At 40.0% G+C, this 17,766-nt stretch overlaps 1 protein-coding gene across 1 annotated transcript in view; it reads right to left on the minus strand.

The window, feature by feature from the left end:
* The window catches only part of CCDC18 (coiled-coil domain containing 18), a 149,211-nt gene that overhangs the window by 22,232 nt on the left and 109,213 nt on the right, over positions 1–17,766 (minus strand). The gene's annotated exons all lie outside the window — the stretch shown is intronic.

Here is a 17,766-nt window from a genome sequence, read left to right on the forward strand (position 1 = left end):
AAAGAAAAAGGAAAAAGAAAAGTTTTTACCCCTTTATTTTTTTAAAACACTTAAAAACTACTGACATACTATGGATGTAGTAGAATATAAAACTTGAATATGCAGATGTTGAAGGAATAGTAAGTATCTTGTGCTTTAATACTTTGCAGGATTGTGCTGTAAGTAAATGAATCAAACATCTAATGTAAATCACAAACAGAAACTAAAAGTGAACCAAAGTGAAAAGGATAACTTCCAGGCAGTATCTTTCTATTGTAACCTGTTATTTAAGGGAATACTGTGATTTCTTCTAAATAGGATGTAAACCTTGTTCTGAACTACTCTTCCTCAGTCCTGCCTGGCAAGAACTCAATGTAACTGTGATATAGCGACCCTTCCCAGGTATATTGGCAGGTATGTGTGTGATCTCAGAATGCACAGGTGACATAGAAAGGATATGACAGCTGGTAATTCATTTACATTGTTTACACTTCTATGACCAGGCCTTAGGGAAGGTCAGTTTTTGTTTTTGTTTTTGAACCCGCCACCTCTTGTATATGGGGCCGGTGCTCTACTCCTTTGAGCCACAGGTGCTGCCCGGAAGATTAGTTTTTTCAAAAACCAAGTAGTGTCTTCTTCCCTATCTCCAAATACATGTCAAAAAAGAAGGGTATTTCTGCTTAAACTTTGTTTTTGCTCAGTAATACATTCAAGCAAGTTTGTTTCCAAGAGACCCACTGAGCTGTGTAAGCATTTTTATTTCAAATAAAATATATTTGTATTATTTGTCATTCATACTATCCATCTATATGCCACACTATTCTCTGTATCAGATAGTCCAACAGAAATATATCTGTTTTATTAAAAAAAATGACAAAAGCACCAGCAAAGAAAAACTGAACAAGAAATATCACTGTGAGCTCATCATTTTGCTGTATAATGAAGATCACAGAAGCCATTTCTACACTAGGGAGAAATGTGGGTCCATAGCTATCTTTGGGTTCATGTTTACATATCATTCCAAATCACAAATAAGAGAGAATACAAACATATTCACGAAAGCTTTTACCAAGAACCCTTGGCTTTTCTGATTTAGAAATACAGTAGTTCAGAGAAGAAAGCAGGGACATTACTCAGTCATTATGTAAGTGAGGAGGGCCGACTTGTGGCTGTTGAGATTCCCTACACGTGGATCCTAAAATGGATTTTTTTTTTTTTTTAAAGAGCCTGGCCCTTGCTCTGTCACCCAGGTTGGAGTGCAGTAGCTTCATCATAACTCCCTGCAGCCTCAAACAATCCTTCTGTCTTGGCCTCTTAAAGTGCCGAGATTAATGCATTTTAAGGAACAAGACCTTTAAGAAAAATAACACTCAAATTGTAAGGTCCTGACATACAGGTTTTCTTTCTGTGTGTTCTAGTAGCAAAACTGGGTTTAAAATTGGGGAAGATATTGGGCGGTGCCTGTGGCTCAAGGAGTAGGGCACTGGTTCCATATACCGGGGGTGGCAGGTTCAGGCCTGGCCCTGGCCAAAACTGTAAAATAAATAAATAAATAAAATAAAACTGGGGAAGATAGAATAATTGTGTGTAACATAATCCCATTAAAAATAAACCATGTTTCTGGCAAAATTAAATGGCAATGAAAGACAAAAGGAATAATTCTTTTCAAAGGAAAGTTTTATTCCTACCCATTTGCTAATGTCTTCATTCAACTCTACAGAATTTTTATATGGGAATTTAATCCTGGAAATGGGTCAATATGCTAATTATTCATGTATTAATGAATGTATTTGGAAAATACTCCACTATAAATCTTTTCCTGATAGTTTATACATAAAGATAATTTTTAAATTTATGCTAAGATAGCTCTTGATTTTTTTGGTGAATATTCTGCTTAATTCAGTGTTAAATATGACAAAAACAAACACACAAACAACTAAACTTCACTTTTTTTCTTTTTTTAGAGATAAGGTCTCATACTGTCACCCAGTCTGAAGTGCTATAAGCATAGTCATAGCTCACTGCAGCCTCCAATTCCTGCACTTGAATGATCCTCCCACTTCAACCTCCCAAGCAGCTGGGACTACTGGCACATGTCACCATGCCTGGCTAAGTTTTAAAATTTTTTGTAGAGACAGGGTCTCATTATGTCGTCCAAACTGGTCTTGAACTCCTGGCCTCAAGTGGTCCTTCCACCCTGGCCTCCCAAACTGCTGAGATTATAGGCATGAGCACCTAGCCTTCACTTTTAGTCTTTACTACTGTTGACATAAAAGGAAGAGGCTGAGGCACAAACTACACCATAATTTAAAGAGTTTACTTGAGCCAAAATGAGGACAGCGGCTTAGAAGACTTAGACCCTAGTAACCTTAGATACGAGCTCCATTGGTCTTGGTTACAAGCAGGTTTTTTTTAAGGATAAAAGGGAACAAAAAATGGGCTGAGTTGTTTGATAGCAATGCTCACTGGTTAACAGACAGTATGTCTGCTGAACTAAAGGGTATGAATTATGGTGCCTAGTGTACAGTATTTTACGGCTTCTTGGCATCAGGCGAGAGCTCATATAGCAAGTGGCTTTAAGAGATAATTATTTAGCTCAAGGAAGAGGGATGACTGCTTTTTCATTCTAATGCCTCTCTAATAATTTAAAGGGGCTCACATTCCTAAGATAAGAAGTTTCTTTTCTCTTTTGAGTCCCATACTGTGCTTTTAATGATCAGGAAAGAGAAGTGTTTGATACAGCTACACCAACCCAAACTGATCACAGGGTAACTAACGATGCCATGGGAGTTGTTTGCTAGTTCAAGGCATTAGTTGACAGGCAAAAGCAAGCCTGTGGTATTGACAAGATTCTTTCACTGTTGTATTCGGGTTCTGCAGAGGATGGATGAGATCAGGGAAAATAGAAAGAAAGCCAGTTAGCAGGCTGTTTAAATAGTTCACATGAAAGAGGATGCAAACCTAACCTATAGCAATGGCAGATAGGACAGAAAATATGGCTTAGATTGAAGATACCGCTGACAGAGAATTTTAAGATTAGTCACTGAATATGAAAGGAGTGAGAGAGAGGAATTGAGAATAACTCTGAGATTTCAAGCTTGGGAAAATGGGTAGACAATGACACTATTAAATATGAACAGGAATATAGGACCAAGAATAGAAGACTATGTATTTTGGGGTTTTATAAATCTAGGTAGAGGTGTACAGAAGGCAGTTAAAAACACAAATACAGACTGGGCACAATACAAAAATACAAATACAGGATTATGCCTGTAATCCTAGCATTTTGGGAGGCAGAAGCAGGAGGATTGTTGTTTTTTCTTTTTTTTTTTTTGAGACAGAGCCTCAAGCTGTTGCCCTGGGTAGAGTGCTGTGGTATCACAGCCCACAGCAACCTCCAACTCCTGGGCTTAAGCGATTCTCCTGCCTCAGTCTCCCAAGTAGCTGGAACTACAGGCACCCGCCACAATGCCCAGCTATTTTTTGGTTGCAGCCATCATTCTTGTTTGGCGGGCACGGGCTGGATTCAACCCCGCCAGCTCTGGTATATGTGGCTGGCACCTTAGCCACTTAAGCTACAGGTGCCGAACTGGGGAAGATTGTTTAAAGCCAGGAGTTCAAGACCAGCCTGAGCAAAAGCAAGACCCCATCTCTACAAAAAATAAAAAAATTAGCCAGGTGTGGTGATACATATCTCTAGTCCCCTCTAGACAGGAGGTTAAGGCAGGAGGACTGCTTGAGCCCAGAGTTTGAGATTATAGTAAACTATGATACCATTGTCAAAGCTTCACTCTCTCTCAAAAACAAAACAAAATAAAACCAATACAAATACAAATCTTGAATTCAACGTTGAGGCTAACATTTGAGAACAGATTTGGGAGTCAATTAATGAAGCCGCGAGAATGGATAAGGCCATCAGTTAAGCATATTAGACAGAAAAGAAGAGGTCCAAGGAAATGACAACAACATCTAAGGCCATGAGAGAGCCCAAAATAAGAATTGTCAGAGTTGGCTTGGCGCCTATAGCTCAACAGCTAGGACGCCAGCCACATATACTGGAGCTGGTGGGTTAGAATCCAGCCCGGGCCAACTACAACCAAAAAATAACGGGGTGTTGTGGTGGGCGACTGTAGTCCCAGCTACTTGGGAGGCCAAGGCAAAAAAATGGCTTAAACCTAAGAGTTTGAGGTGCTGTGAGTTGTGATGCCACTGCACTCTACCAATGGCTACATAGTGAGACTCTGTCTCAAAAAAAAAAGAAACAATGAATTGTCAGAGATAGCAGAATCTAGAAAATGGCATTTGAGAAGATCATAGAGGAAAGAACATCGAGACATGGCAGTCTACAATGTCAAATGAGGCAGAGAAACCAAGTAGACTGTGCATGAAAAAAACAACTGTTGTGCAATTATTCCAACAGGTTAAAATAACTATAATTTGTAGGGGAGGAAAAAACTTTTCTTCTATCCTCTTATTTCAGTATGTGGCCTTACAAATTAGGCTGACAAAAGGCAGACCAACAAATGTGAAAGGTTTATTACATATGCATATAGGAGCTTCACAGAAAAGCTGTGAAAGCCCAAAAAGGTAGATAGACCCAGGAGCTTATACAAGCATGTCATTTCAAAAACATGTGGAGAAAAGGATTTTCTATTGGGGAGGCGGGGGTCAGAGGGTTGTGGGAAGGTGACTAGGAAATGTATGATAAATAAGAATTGCTTGATTAGGTTTGTTGTGCAGGTTTTAAGTCATCTCAGGTAATGAGAGTTCTCTCCAGATTTGGTATCTTCTTTCTGGTACAGAGAGGAAGACCTAAGTAAAAATAGCCCTTACAAAAGGGAAATTTATGTTCTGTTTTTAGATCTTTTCGTGCATCTGCTGTTCCTCAATTGCCTTCAGCTCAAAATAATCCTTATGCCAAAGTGACATATTTTGGGCAGGCTTCCTCTGATCCCCTTCACATTCAAAAACAGACTTTGGGCTCAGCGCCTATAGCTCAACCGGCTAAGGCGCCAGCCACGTACACCTAAGGTGGCGGGTACGAATCCCCAGCCCAGACCCACAATGACGGCTGCAACCAAAAAATAGCCGGGCGTTGTGGTGGGCGCCTGTGGTCCCAGCTACTTGGGAGGCGGAGGCAGGAGACTCGCTTGAGCCCAGGAGTAGGAGGTTGCTGTGAGCTGTAATGCCAAGGCACTCTACCTAGGGGGACAGCTTGAGGCTCTGTCTCAAAAAAAAAAAAAAAAAAAAAAAAAAAAAAAAACAGACTTTGTCTCAGAAAACAAGTAAATATATTGATTAGGACAATTACAATATGGGGCAAAATGCATCCTAAAAGCTTTTAAAAATTATTTTATTAAAATTTATATGTACCAAATACTGGTACATATAATTGATTCATTAAGGCTTAAAAAGCCACACAAACAGTACTTTGGTACATATAAATTGGTACAAACATATATGCATATGTACCAATTTATATGCATCAAAATACTGTTTGCATGGCTTATTATACACAAAACTTTTCTAGTGACAGAATTTTTTTCTTTCTTTCTTTTTTTTGGGGGGGGACAGAATCTTATTCTATCGCCCTCAGTAGAGTGCTGTAGTGTCACAGTTCACATCAACCTCTAATTCTTGGGCTTAGGTGATTTTCTTGCCTCAGCCTCCCAAGTAGCTGGGACTACAGGTACCTGCCACAATGCCTGGCTATTTTCTTTTTGTTGCAGTTTGGCCAGGGCTGGGTTTGAACCCGCCACCCTTGGTATATGGGGCCAGTGGCCTACCCACTGAGGCATAGGCACCGCCCCAGAGTCTCACTTTGTCATCCTTGGTAGAGTGCTGTGGCATTACAGCTCACAGCAACCTCAAATTCCTGGGCTTAAGCGATTCTCTTGCCTCAGCCTCCAAGTAGCTGGGACTACAGGCACCCGCCACAATACCCAGCTATTTTTTTAGAGAGAGGGTCTAGCTCTTGCTCAGGCTGGTCTCAAACCTGTGAGCTCAAGCAATACCTCTGCCTTGGCCTCCCACAGTGCTAGGATTATAGGGGTGAGCCACCACGTCCAGTTCCTCTTTCTTTTTTTATTTTTAACTAGTGATACCAACACAGAAGGATCTAATAACAGAATTTGATCTGTATTCTCATTAAATTTCTTTTATTTCAGATGAGAAAATGGCTTATTGAGCTCTCTATTTAAAAAAAAAATTACTTAGACTAAAAGCCTTCTATCTTCCTAACTGAAATAGACAGAGTGACTACTATAAAATGCTGAGGCTATTAATTTCTCAAATGAATCACAATATAAGAGAATATAAAACTTAATGAAGTGAATTGGATTATAGCCAGACTAGGAAAACATTATTGAGAAATATATTAAAATCACTTAGCTGACTTGGTTATTAGGTTAAAATACTTCTACTGTTACAGCACATTTCTCTTTGGTTCATTTAAAGATGAGAGAATTGGCACATTGTACAGGAGAAATGCTTACACTGAAGTAGTATTATTGGCATAAAGAGAAATTTGGCTCAAGTCTTCAATCTCAATGGGGTAAGTTTTCTTTTACAGGTTTTCCTCTTCCACCAAAATTTACTGAAGCCATAAATCAGAGAAAATTGTTTTACTTATTCAAAAAATATTTCAAAAACCTGTTAATCTATGGCAGTGTTTTTCAACCTTTTTTATCTTATGGCACACTTGAACCTATAGTTAAACTTCTATAGCACACTTAAATTATGCTAAGAAAGAGAGTAAAAAAAAAAAGAATATACTTACTGTACTTTGAACTTCTTTTGAATATAATTAACAATCTTTAAAAATTTTCATGGCACATTTAAGATCCTCTCATAGTACACCAGTGTGCTGTGGCATACCAGCTGAAAATCACTGATATATGGTGTATCAATATTAGCAAGTGGTATATCAATACTATCAATACTACCAGAAAATATGCTGGGTTTATTAAAAAACAAAAGTGAACAAGAATAATTTTGAAGAATTGGCTAAATCCAGATGTTATGACTAGAAAAGTACTTTAAAACAAATCCTGCACAGAACTCATTCCACATAAACACTTCTTTTAAATTGATGGCTTTTGGGTGGCACCTATGGCTCAGGGAGTAGGGTGCTGGCCCCATACACTGAGGGTGGCGGGTTCGAACCCGGCCCTGGCCAAACTGCAACAAAAAGAAAATAGCCAGGTGTTGTGGTGGGTGCCTATAGTCCCAGCTACTCAGGAGGCTGAGGCAAGAGAATTGCCTAAGTCCAGGAGTTGGAGGTTGTGAGCTGTGATGCCACGGCACTCTACCAAGGGTGATAAAGTGAGACTCTGTCTCTAAAAAAAATAAAAAAATAAAAAATTGATGGCATACAACTAGAGTACATATTCCTTAAAGGTAGTTGACTATACATTTTAAATCTTTAGGTCCTAGCACAGTGCCATGAGAATAATGTGTTCAATTTTTGAAAACCTTATTGAATTGGATGATAATTTTAATAGGCAGAATTCTAAAGATGCAGCAATTCTGAGCCTGCTTAGCCAGTTATCATCCAGGAGGTGAGAGAGACTTCCCCACGTGGGAAAGAGTAAGTGAACCTTAGAAGTCCACATTCTCACCACAAACCACTGCAATCCTGGTTGCTGTAGAGACCCCCAACCCTTTTTAGTCAGAATCTCATTTGGTTGCCCTGGGTAGAGTGCAATGGCATTGCAGCTCACAGTAACCTCAAACTCTTGGGCTCAAGCGATCCTCTTGCCTCAACCTCCTGAGTAGCTGGAACTACAGGTGCATACCACCATACCCAGCCATTTTTTTGTATTTTTAATATAGATAGGCCTCGCTCTTACTCAAGCTGGTCTCAAACTCCTGGGTTCCAACAGTCCAACTGCCTTAGCCTCCCAGAGTGCTAGGATTACAGGCAAGCTGGTGCCTGGCTTGAAGCGTTCCTTGATATTCACAGGCCCTGCAACTAGCATAGGGAGTTACCAGGAGATTACACAAGGGTATTACCCTAGGAAGGAGCTCATGCTGAGTCTCTCACATTCCCTGAGATGATTCACCTCTATTCAGTGGCAGGATAGCGGTGCTGATGCTGCCACTCACCACCTAAGCATTCTGTCAGTAGCCTTGGAATTGCCTTATACCTGCCTACCATGGCCAGTGTCTGTACATCATCAGAAGGCCTGAGGACAGGCCACCTTAGGCTGGTTCTGCCTCTTGCTCTATGGCAGAGCACACAAGCCAGGGAATTTCTCAGCATAGAACACCACCATTGGCATGTGACCACTCTTCCTGTGGCCTGAGGCTAGGCCTACCCATCTGGCTTACCACTATACTTGGCACCTACTTGCATGTGACACCTGCAGGCCTGAATACTGACCTGCCCAGCCCATTGTAGCCACTGCCAACACCAGTGCACACCACTTGGGATCCAGAAGGGCCATCCTGCCACTGCCATTGCCCACACCAGCAGTCCCCAACCTTTTTGGCAATGGGATTGGACTCATGGAAGACAGTTTTTCCTAAGAATGGTAGTGGTGCTGATATTTTGAAGATGATTCAGTCAGATTACATCTCTATCTCAGATCATTAGGCATTAGGTTCTCATAAGGTACATGCAATCTAGGTCCCTTGTGTGCACAGTTTACAATAGGGTTCACTATTGCTACCACCACTGAGATTAAGTTCAGGTGTAATGCAAGTGATGGGGAGCAGCTATACAGATGAAGCTCCACTCACCCACTGCTTACCTCCTGCTATATGGCCTGCTTCCTAACAGTACCAGTCTGCAGCCTGGGGGTTGGGGATTACAGGCCTATACCATACCAGCACAGGGGCCTGAGAATCTGCTCACCTGCCAAGCCCATGGCTGCCACTGTCAGCATCTGAGAAAGCTGCCAGAGGCCAGAGAATCAGCCCCTCTGGACCTGCTAATAATGGTGCCAGCATATGTTACCCTAGGGCCCAAGGACTGGCCTACCAGATATCCCATTGCCCAGCAAAATTACACAACAGCCTCTACTAGCAAAGGAAATCTTAGACACCTTTGACACTGTTTACAGCCAAAGAAATCATACAGAGACTAAACTATGCATACATCCAGAGCGAAAGCAAAAGTGACCTACTCAACTAAAACCATAGATTCATCCTCAAGAAAAAGTCCTTCTCTATAAAATCAAATTCAAAAAATGGGAAGAAGCAGCTAATATACCTAAAGAATAGATACCAATATAAGGACACAGAAAACATTAAAATGTAAGGAAATATGATAAAGGAACACAAAAATTCCCCATAAACAGATCCCAAAGAAAAAATCAAAAATCATAAATCCTGAAAAAAATTCAAATTATTGATTCTCAAGAAGCTCAGTGAGATATAAGAGAATTACAAAAAACAATATAAAGAAATCAGAAAAACAATCTAGAATATAAATGAGAAATTTACCAAAGAAATTGATATAAAAAAGAACCAAACAGAAGTTCTATAACCTAAGAATTTATTACATGAACTACAAAATACATTAGAAAGCTTCAACAGAAGACTAAATCAATCAAAAGAAAGAATCAGAAGGCTTGGCGCCTGTGGTTCAGGTGGCTGGGGCGTCAGCCACATGCACCTAGGGTGGCGGGTTCAAATCCAGCCCGGGCCTGCCAAACAACAATGACGGCTGCAACCAAAAAATAGCCAGGCATTGTGGTGGGCACCTGTGGTCCCAGCTACTTGGGAGGTGGAGGCAGGAGACTCACTGGAGACCAGGAGTTGGAGGTTGCTGTGAGCTGTGATGCCACAGTACTCTACCCAAGGGGATAGCTTGAGGCTTGGTCTCAAAAAAAAAAAAAAAAAAAAAAGAAAGAATCAGACAAAAATACAAGAAACAGTTTAAAAAGATGAACAAAGCCTTCATGATATATGGGACACCATAAACTGACCAAATGTATAAATTAACATAATCCCAGAAGGTGAAGAGAATACGAAAGGTACAGAAACTTATTTAATGAAATAATAAATACAAAACTTCTTAAATCTAGCAAGATTTTTAGACATTCAGATACCAGAGGCCTATCAATCCCCAAACAGACAATAATGTAAAAAGGTCTTCTTCTCTAAGGCACATTATTGAGAAATTGTATAAAGTCCGTGACAAAAAAGGAATCCTAAAGTGGCAAGAAAAAAGCATTCAGTCACCTATAAAGGAATTCCCATCACACTAACAGTGAATTTCCAGAAGATACCTTATAAAGAAAGAAAAAGATAACACATTCAAAGTGCTAAAAGAAAGATACTAGAAGCCAAGGATACTATATTCAGCAAAATTATCTTTCATAAAGTCTTTTAGATACAAAAGCTAAGGAAATTCATAACCACTAGACCATCCCCACAAGAAATGCTCAAGTAGCCCCTAAACCTGAAAGAAAAAGGATGACATTTATCATCATGAAAATATACAAAAAATTAAAAACTCAAAATCATATCAAGTATCTTTTCAGACTACAATGGAATAAAATTAGAAATCAATACCAAGAGGAACTCTGTAAACTATCCTGAGCAATAAGCATTGGTCAATGAAGAAATAATGATGGAAATAAAATGAAAACACAACATACCTTTCTCCTAGCAATTCTATAATAGATTAAAACACACACACACACACACATACATCATACCAAAACCTGTGAGATACAGAAAAAGCAGCAATAAGAGGGAATATTATAGCAATACACAGCTTCATTAAAAATATAAGAATATTTCAAATAAACAGTCTAACAACAGACCTCAAGGAACTAGAAAAGCAAGAACAAACCAAACCCAAAATTAGTAGAATAAATAAAAATCAGAGTAGAATTAAACAAAATAGACACTAAAAACACAATATAAAGGATCAATGAAATAAAATGTTGGTTCTTTGAAAAGATAAACAAAATTGATAAATCACTAGCTACACTAACCCCCCCAAAAAGAGCCAAATAAATAAAATCAGAAATGAAAAAGGAAACATTCCAACTGATACCACAGAAATACCAAAGATCATCAGAATCTATTATGAACAACAACATGCTAACAAATTAGAAAATTTAAAGGAAATGCATAAGCCCCAGAAATGTAAAATTTACAATTGAATTTGGCATAAATAGAAAACTCAAACAGACAATGAGTAGTGGGACTGAATCAGTAGTAAAAAGCTTCCCAACCTTTGTTTTAAAAAGGCTTTTCTGAGAATTCTGGGAAGATGCTGACTGATAGCAACTCTCAGCAGCTCCTGATTAGATGAAGAAAAAAAACTGGATGGAATTGGACTCTATGAAGCCAAAGGTGGGGAGCTGAGCCAAGAAAGAAGTTTGGAAAGCTGTAACTCCAAGGAAGGGCATTCAAGAAAACAATTACAGGTACAAAGCCTATCAACTAGAGGACGGGAGACCCCTTTACCAAGCAGGGTGCCAGCTGCAGGTTATCTGGGAAGGAGCAGGGAACAAAAGACCTCTCATTTTACCTTGCTGGAGAGAGCCGCTAAACTCCCGGTCTCTTTCTCCAGGGAGGTCCCACTTATGAACCTAATTACCACCCCACCAGGCATAAAATTGTAGAGATATTTTCCCCAACAAATCCAAACTCCCAGTCCACCATTTCCCCTTCACATGGTAGTCTGAAGTTCTGGCCCCTGCAGTACTTGTTTGGTCTTGTCCTGAAAGATCTGGGCATAGTGTGGACCGCCAACCATTAGGACAGAATCTGTGACTAACGGGGAAGAAAGTGGGTATGGGAAGAAAGGGACACTTAGCAGGAGGAGGAGCAGTCCCCTGGTTTGACAATGCCTGGCCAGTTGTGGTGTTGACCCTTGGTTTTAGCTGTGTCTGGCGGATGGGGTGCAGAACCCCCAGCTCTAACAGCATCCACAGCGGGAGAGTGGTTGCCCCATGTGGACTGACTTTGGTAGACAGGGCTGATTCCCAGCCCCTGCTGGGCCTGTAAGCAGAGGCTTGCTAGGCATGGACTGAAACCTAAGAGCAAGGGCGTGGTCCCTTGATTCCAACAGAACCCCCCAAGCAGTGGCTTTTTGGGTGTGAACAAAGACCTGAGGGCTAGGGCGTGGTCCCCTGTTTCCAGTGGGGCTAGTGAGCAGAGGCTCACGGGGTGAGGACTGAAACCTGTGGGCAGGTTGTGGTGCCCTGACTCTAACAGAACCTGCAAACAGAGGCTTGCCAGGTAGTGGACTGAGACCGGCAGGCAAGGGCGTGGTCCCCTGACTCCAACTGGTCTGGCAATCAGAGGCTAGCTGGGTGTGGACTGAGACTGGTGGGCAGGGGCATAGCCACTGGCTCCAACTGGGCCTGTGAGCAGAGAAGCAGACAATAGTGTGGACGAGCCTGGTGGGCGGGAGTATGGATCCCTGGCTCCAATTGTGCTATTGGAAACCCCTGAATTCCTCTCTGTTGAGCAGGGTTTGCACTGCCTGAGACAATTTAATTGGAACCCGTGTCTGAGGCTGTCCACTTGGGGACATTCTGAGGTTGACCTTCGAAGTTCTGTAGCAGAAAAGAACTGAAGGGTGGGGGCTGGGCACCACAGGTGTTTGTATCTCTTCACAATTGAGATGTAAACTGAATACTGTGGTTTCTTAGGACAGGGTAGAGTTTGGCTGATATCAAAATAGAGCTAGCTTGTAGACTAGACCTATCTTACCAAGTAGGTCCTCAGAGTCTCTAGTCAAAACTCTGAAAGGGACCTTTATAAGGTTGTAGGAGATAAGCCACAATTACAAAGCCTAGCGCTCTGGTAAGGGGCTATCTCTACTACCTGGAAACCTCAATTCAATCTCACCCTACCAGTTTTAATAACCAAATAGTGGAAAATAAATATAGTGTGGAACCAACAGAAGAACTCTGGCAACATGAATAACCAGAGTAGATCACCCCCCTAAGAAATGACAAAGGAGATACAACTGAAGATGCCATGCATAGACAAATGGCAGCAATGTCAGAAATCGAATTCGGAATATGGATGGCAAATAGGATAAACAGAATGGAAGAAAAGATAGAAATTGAATTCCAAAGAGTAGTTCAAGAAATTAATGAATTCAAAGCCCAAGCACCAAAGATATGGACATAATGAGAAAAGAGCAGAGTTCAAGGAAATGAAAAAGTTAGTTGAGGAGCTCCAAAATACAGTAGAATCCCTCAGTAATAGAGTTGACCAGGCAGAAGAAAGGATCTCTGAAACTGAAGACAAAGCTTTTGAACATTCCCAAATACTCAAACAGACAGAAAATGGAGAACAAAAACTGATCATTCCCTGAGAGAGTTGTGGGATCACTCCAAAAGATCAAACATTTGTCTTATAGGAATTCCCAAAGGACAAGAGGATGGTTCTAAAGGTACAGATGCTCTACTCCAAGAGATTTTGGAGAATTTCTCAAACATTGCAAGAGATACAGAACTTCAGATAGCAAACAGTTTCAGAACCCCAGTAAGACTCAATCCAAATAAAACATCTCCTAGACACATTGTGATTAACTTTGCCGAAGTTAAGATGAAGGAGAAAATTCTTCAAGCAGCCAGATGTAAGAAAAGCATCACCTACAAAGGGAGAAATATCAGAATGACTGCAGATCTCTCAACCAAAACATTTCAAGCCAGAAGAAGATGGTCATCGATCTTTAATCTCCTAAAACAAAACAACTTCCAGCTCAGGATCCTATATCCAGCTAAACTGAGTTTCATTTATGATGGAGAAGATTAAATACTTTAAGACATAGACATGTTGAAGAAATTTGCCATAACTAAACAAGCTCTCCAGGATATTCTCAGACCCATCCTCCACAATGATCAGTGCAACACTCTACCTCCAAAGTAAACTCACTCAGAAATTTTTGAACAAAACCCAACTTCCACTTGGTGAAAGGATTAAAAATGTCCACTGGACATCCAAAAATCATGACATCCAAAACACAACCAGGCTTATCAATTTTCTCAATTAATGTGAATGGTTTAAATTGTCCTCTAAAGAGGCATAGGCTGGCTGACTGAATACATAAACTCAGACCAGATCTCTGCTGTATACAGGAATCTCACCTCACCTAAAAGGATAAAAATAGACTCAGGGTGAAGGGATGGACTTGTATATGACAGGCAAATGGAAACCAGAAAAAACCAGGGGTTGCAATTTTAGTAGATACAATTGGCTTTAAACCAACAAAGATAAAGAAAGATAAGGAATGTCACTACACATTTGTCAAGGGAAACACCCAACATGAAGAGATTTTGATAATTAACATTTATGCACCCTACCAGAATGCTCCTCAATTCATAAAGCAGACTCTAATGAATACGAACAACTTGATCTCTTCCTGCACTATAATAGTTGGAGATTTCTTTTTTAATAGTTGGAGATTTTAATACCCCTTTGACAGTTTTGGATAGATCCTCCAAGAAGAAACGAAACAAATAAATATTAGACATAAACTGACCTGTGAACAAATGGACTTTACTGACCTCTACAGAACATTTCAGCCTAATAAAACTGAATATACATTCTTCTCATCAGCTCACGGGTCTTCCTCCAAAACAGATCATATCCTAGGATATAAGTTTAACCTCAGCAAATTTAAAAGTATAGAAATTATTCCTTGTGTCTTCTCAGACCATCCTGGAATAAAAGTTGAACTCAACAGCAGCAGAAATCTTCATACTCAAACAAAGTCATGGAAACTAAATAATCTTAGGCTGAATGACAGCTGGGTCAAAGACGAGATTAAGAAGAACTCACCAAATTTTTGGAACAAAAGGATAACGAAGACACAAACTATCAAAACCTATGGGATATTGCAAAGGCAGTCCTAAGAGGGAAATTTGTAGCAGTGGAAGCCTTAATCAGAAAAACAGTAAGAGACGAAGCCAACAACTTAATAGATCATCTCAAGCAACTGGAAAAGGAAGAACATTCTAACCCAGCAGAAAAAAAGAAATAACAAAAATTAGGGAAGAGTTAAATGAAATTGAAAATAAAAGAATCATTCAAAAGATCAATGAAACAAAAAGTTGTGTTTTTTTTTGTTTTGTTTTTTTGCAGTTTTGGCCAGGGCTGGGCTCAAACCCTCCACCCCTGATATATGGGGCCAGCACCCTACTCCTTGAGCCATAGGCGCTGCCCAACTAATAGTTGGCTTGAAAAGATTAACAAAGTTGATAAACCTTTGACCAACCTGACCAGAAATAGAAAAGTAAAATCTTTAATACTGTCTATCAGAAATGATAAAGGAGGCTTGGTGCCTGTGGCTCAAGTGGCTAAGGCACCAGCCACATACACCTGAGCTGGCAGGTTCGAATGCAGCCCAGGCCCACCAAACAACGATGGCTGCAACCAAAAAATAGCCAGGTGTTATGGTGGGTGCCTATAGTCGCAGCTTTGGGAGGTGGAGGCAGGAAAATCACTTGAGCCCAAGAGTTGGAGGTTGCTGTGAGCTGTGATGTCACAGCACTCTACTCACAATCAGAACACTTAAGAAAATAGGCACAGAAGGGACATTTCTTAAACTGATAGAAGCTATCTATAGCAAATCCACAGCCAATACCATATTGACTGGTATAAAATTGAAAACATTTCCACTCAGATCAGGAATGAGGCAAGGATGCTCACTGTCTCCACTGCTATTCAAGATAGTAATGGAAGTCTTAGCCATCACAATCAGGCAAGAGAAGGAGATCAAGGGTATCCAAATAGGGTCAGAGGAGATCAAACTCTCACTCTTGCTGGTGATATGATCCTATACCTGGAAAATCCCAGGGACTCAACTTCAAAACTCTTAGAAGTGATCAAGGAATACAGTAGTGTCTCAGGATACAAAATCAATACTTACAAGTCAGTAGCTTTTATAGACACCAACAATAGTCAAGCTGAAAATATAGTCGAGGACTCTATTCCTTTTACAATAGTGCCAAAGAAGATGAAATATCTGGGAATTTACCTAACAAAGGATGTGAAAGATCTCTATAAAGACAACTATGAAACTCTGAGAAAAGAAATAGCTGAAGATGTTAACAAATGGAAAAATATACCATGCTCATTGCTGGGAAGAATCAACATTGTTAAAATGTCCATACTACTCAAAGCAATCTACAGATTTAATGCAATCCCTATTAAAGCACTATTGTTATACTTTAAAGAACTTGAAAAAATAGTACTTCATTTTACACAGAATCAGAAAATACCACAAATAGCAAATACATTACTCAGAAATAAGAACAAATCAAGAGGTATCATATTATCAGACTTCAGGCTGATAATATCTATAGTAATCAAAACAGCATGGTACTGGAACAAAAACAGAGTGGTAGATTTATGGAACAGAATAGAGAACCAAGAGATGAACCCAGCTACTTATCATCATTTGATTTCTGACAAGCCTATCAAAAATATTCAGTGGGGGAAAGACTCCCTATTTAATAAATAGTGCTGGGTGAACTGGCTGGCGACCTGTAGAAGACTGAAACTGGACCCCACTTTTCATCATTAACAAAAATTGATTCTCACAGGATAAAAGATTTAAACTTAAGACATGAAACTATAAAAATATTAGAAGAGAGTGCAGGGAAAACACCAGAAGAAATTGGCCTGGGAGAATAAGGAGGACCCCCTGGGCAATTGAAGCAACACAAAAATACATTACTGGGAACCGATCAAACTAAAAAGCTTTTGCACAGCCAAGAACACAGTAAGTAAAGCAAACAGACAACCTTCAGAATGGGAGAAAATTTTTGCAGGTTATGCTTCCGACAAAGGTCTGATAACTAGAATCTACAGAGAACTCAAACTAATCAGTAAGAAAAGAATAAATAACCCTGTTCTGTGTGGGCAAGAGACTTGAACAGAAATTTCTCTGATGAAGACAGGTGCATGACCTACAAACACATGAAAAAAAACTCATCATCTTTAATCATCAAAGAAATGCAAATCAAAACCACTCTGAGATATCATCTAACTCCAGTGAGATCAGCCCACATCACAAAATCCCAAAACTACAGATGTTGGTTTGGATGCGGAGAGAAGGGAATGTTTCTACACTGCTGGTGGGAGTGCAAGCTAATATGACCCTTTTGGAAAGAAATATGGAGAATACTAAAGGAATGAAAAGTAGACCTACCATTTGATCCTGCAATTACTCAACTAGGTATATACTCAAATGATCAAAAATTACAACAAAGACATTTGCACCAGAATGTTTATTGCAGCCCAATTCATAATAGCCAAGACATGGAAACAGCCCAAGTGCCCTTTGACCCATGAATGTATTAACAAATTGTGGCATATGCACATCATGGAATACTATACAGCCATAAAAAGATGGAGGCTTCACATCGTTTGTTTACCTGGATGGAGCTGGAACATATTCTTCTTAGTAAAGTATCTCAAGAATGGAAAAGAAAGTATCCAATGTACTCAATATTACTATGAAATCAATATATAATCACCTATACACTCACATGAATGGCAAAACATAACTATAGTCCAGAAAGTAGAAGGGAAGAGGAGAGAGAGGGGAGGGGAGGGGGAATATGGGAGGAAGGAGGATATATGGGGGGGGACCTCATCTAATGTGCATGATGCAGTGGTACATTTCAAAACTATTTGTTCAGGCTAGTCCTTGAACTCCTGAGTTCAAGCAATCTGCCTGCCTTGGCCTTCCCGAGTGCGAAGATTATAGGCATGAGCCACTGTGCCTGGCCTACTATTTAGTTCTTCATGAATAAAAGCTGACAAGACACACAGTAGAAAGACAAGGGGCAAGAGAGG

Source organism: Otolemur garnettii, unplaced genomic scaffold (genome assembly GCF_000181295.1).
Source record: "Otolemur garnettii isolate 467f Iridium unplaced genomic scaffold, OtoGar3 scaffold00010, whole genome shotgun sequence".
NCBI lineage: Eukaryota > Metazoa > Chordata > Mammalia > Primates > Galagidae > Otolemur > Otolemur garnettii.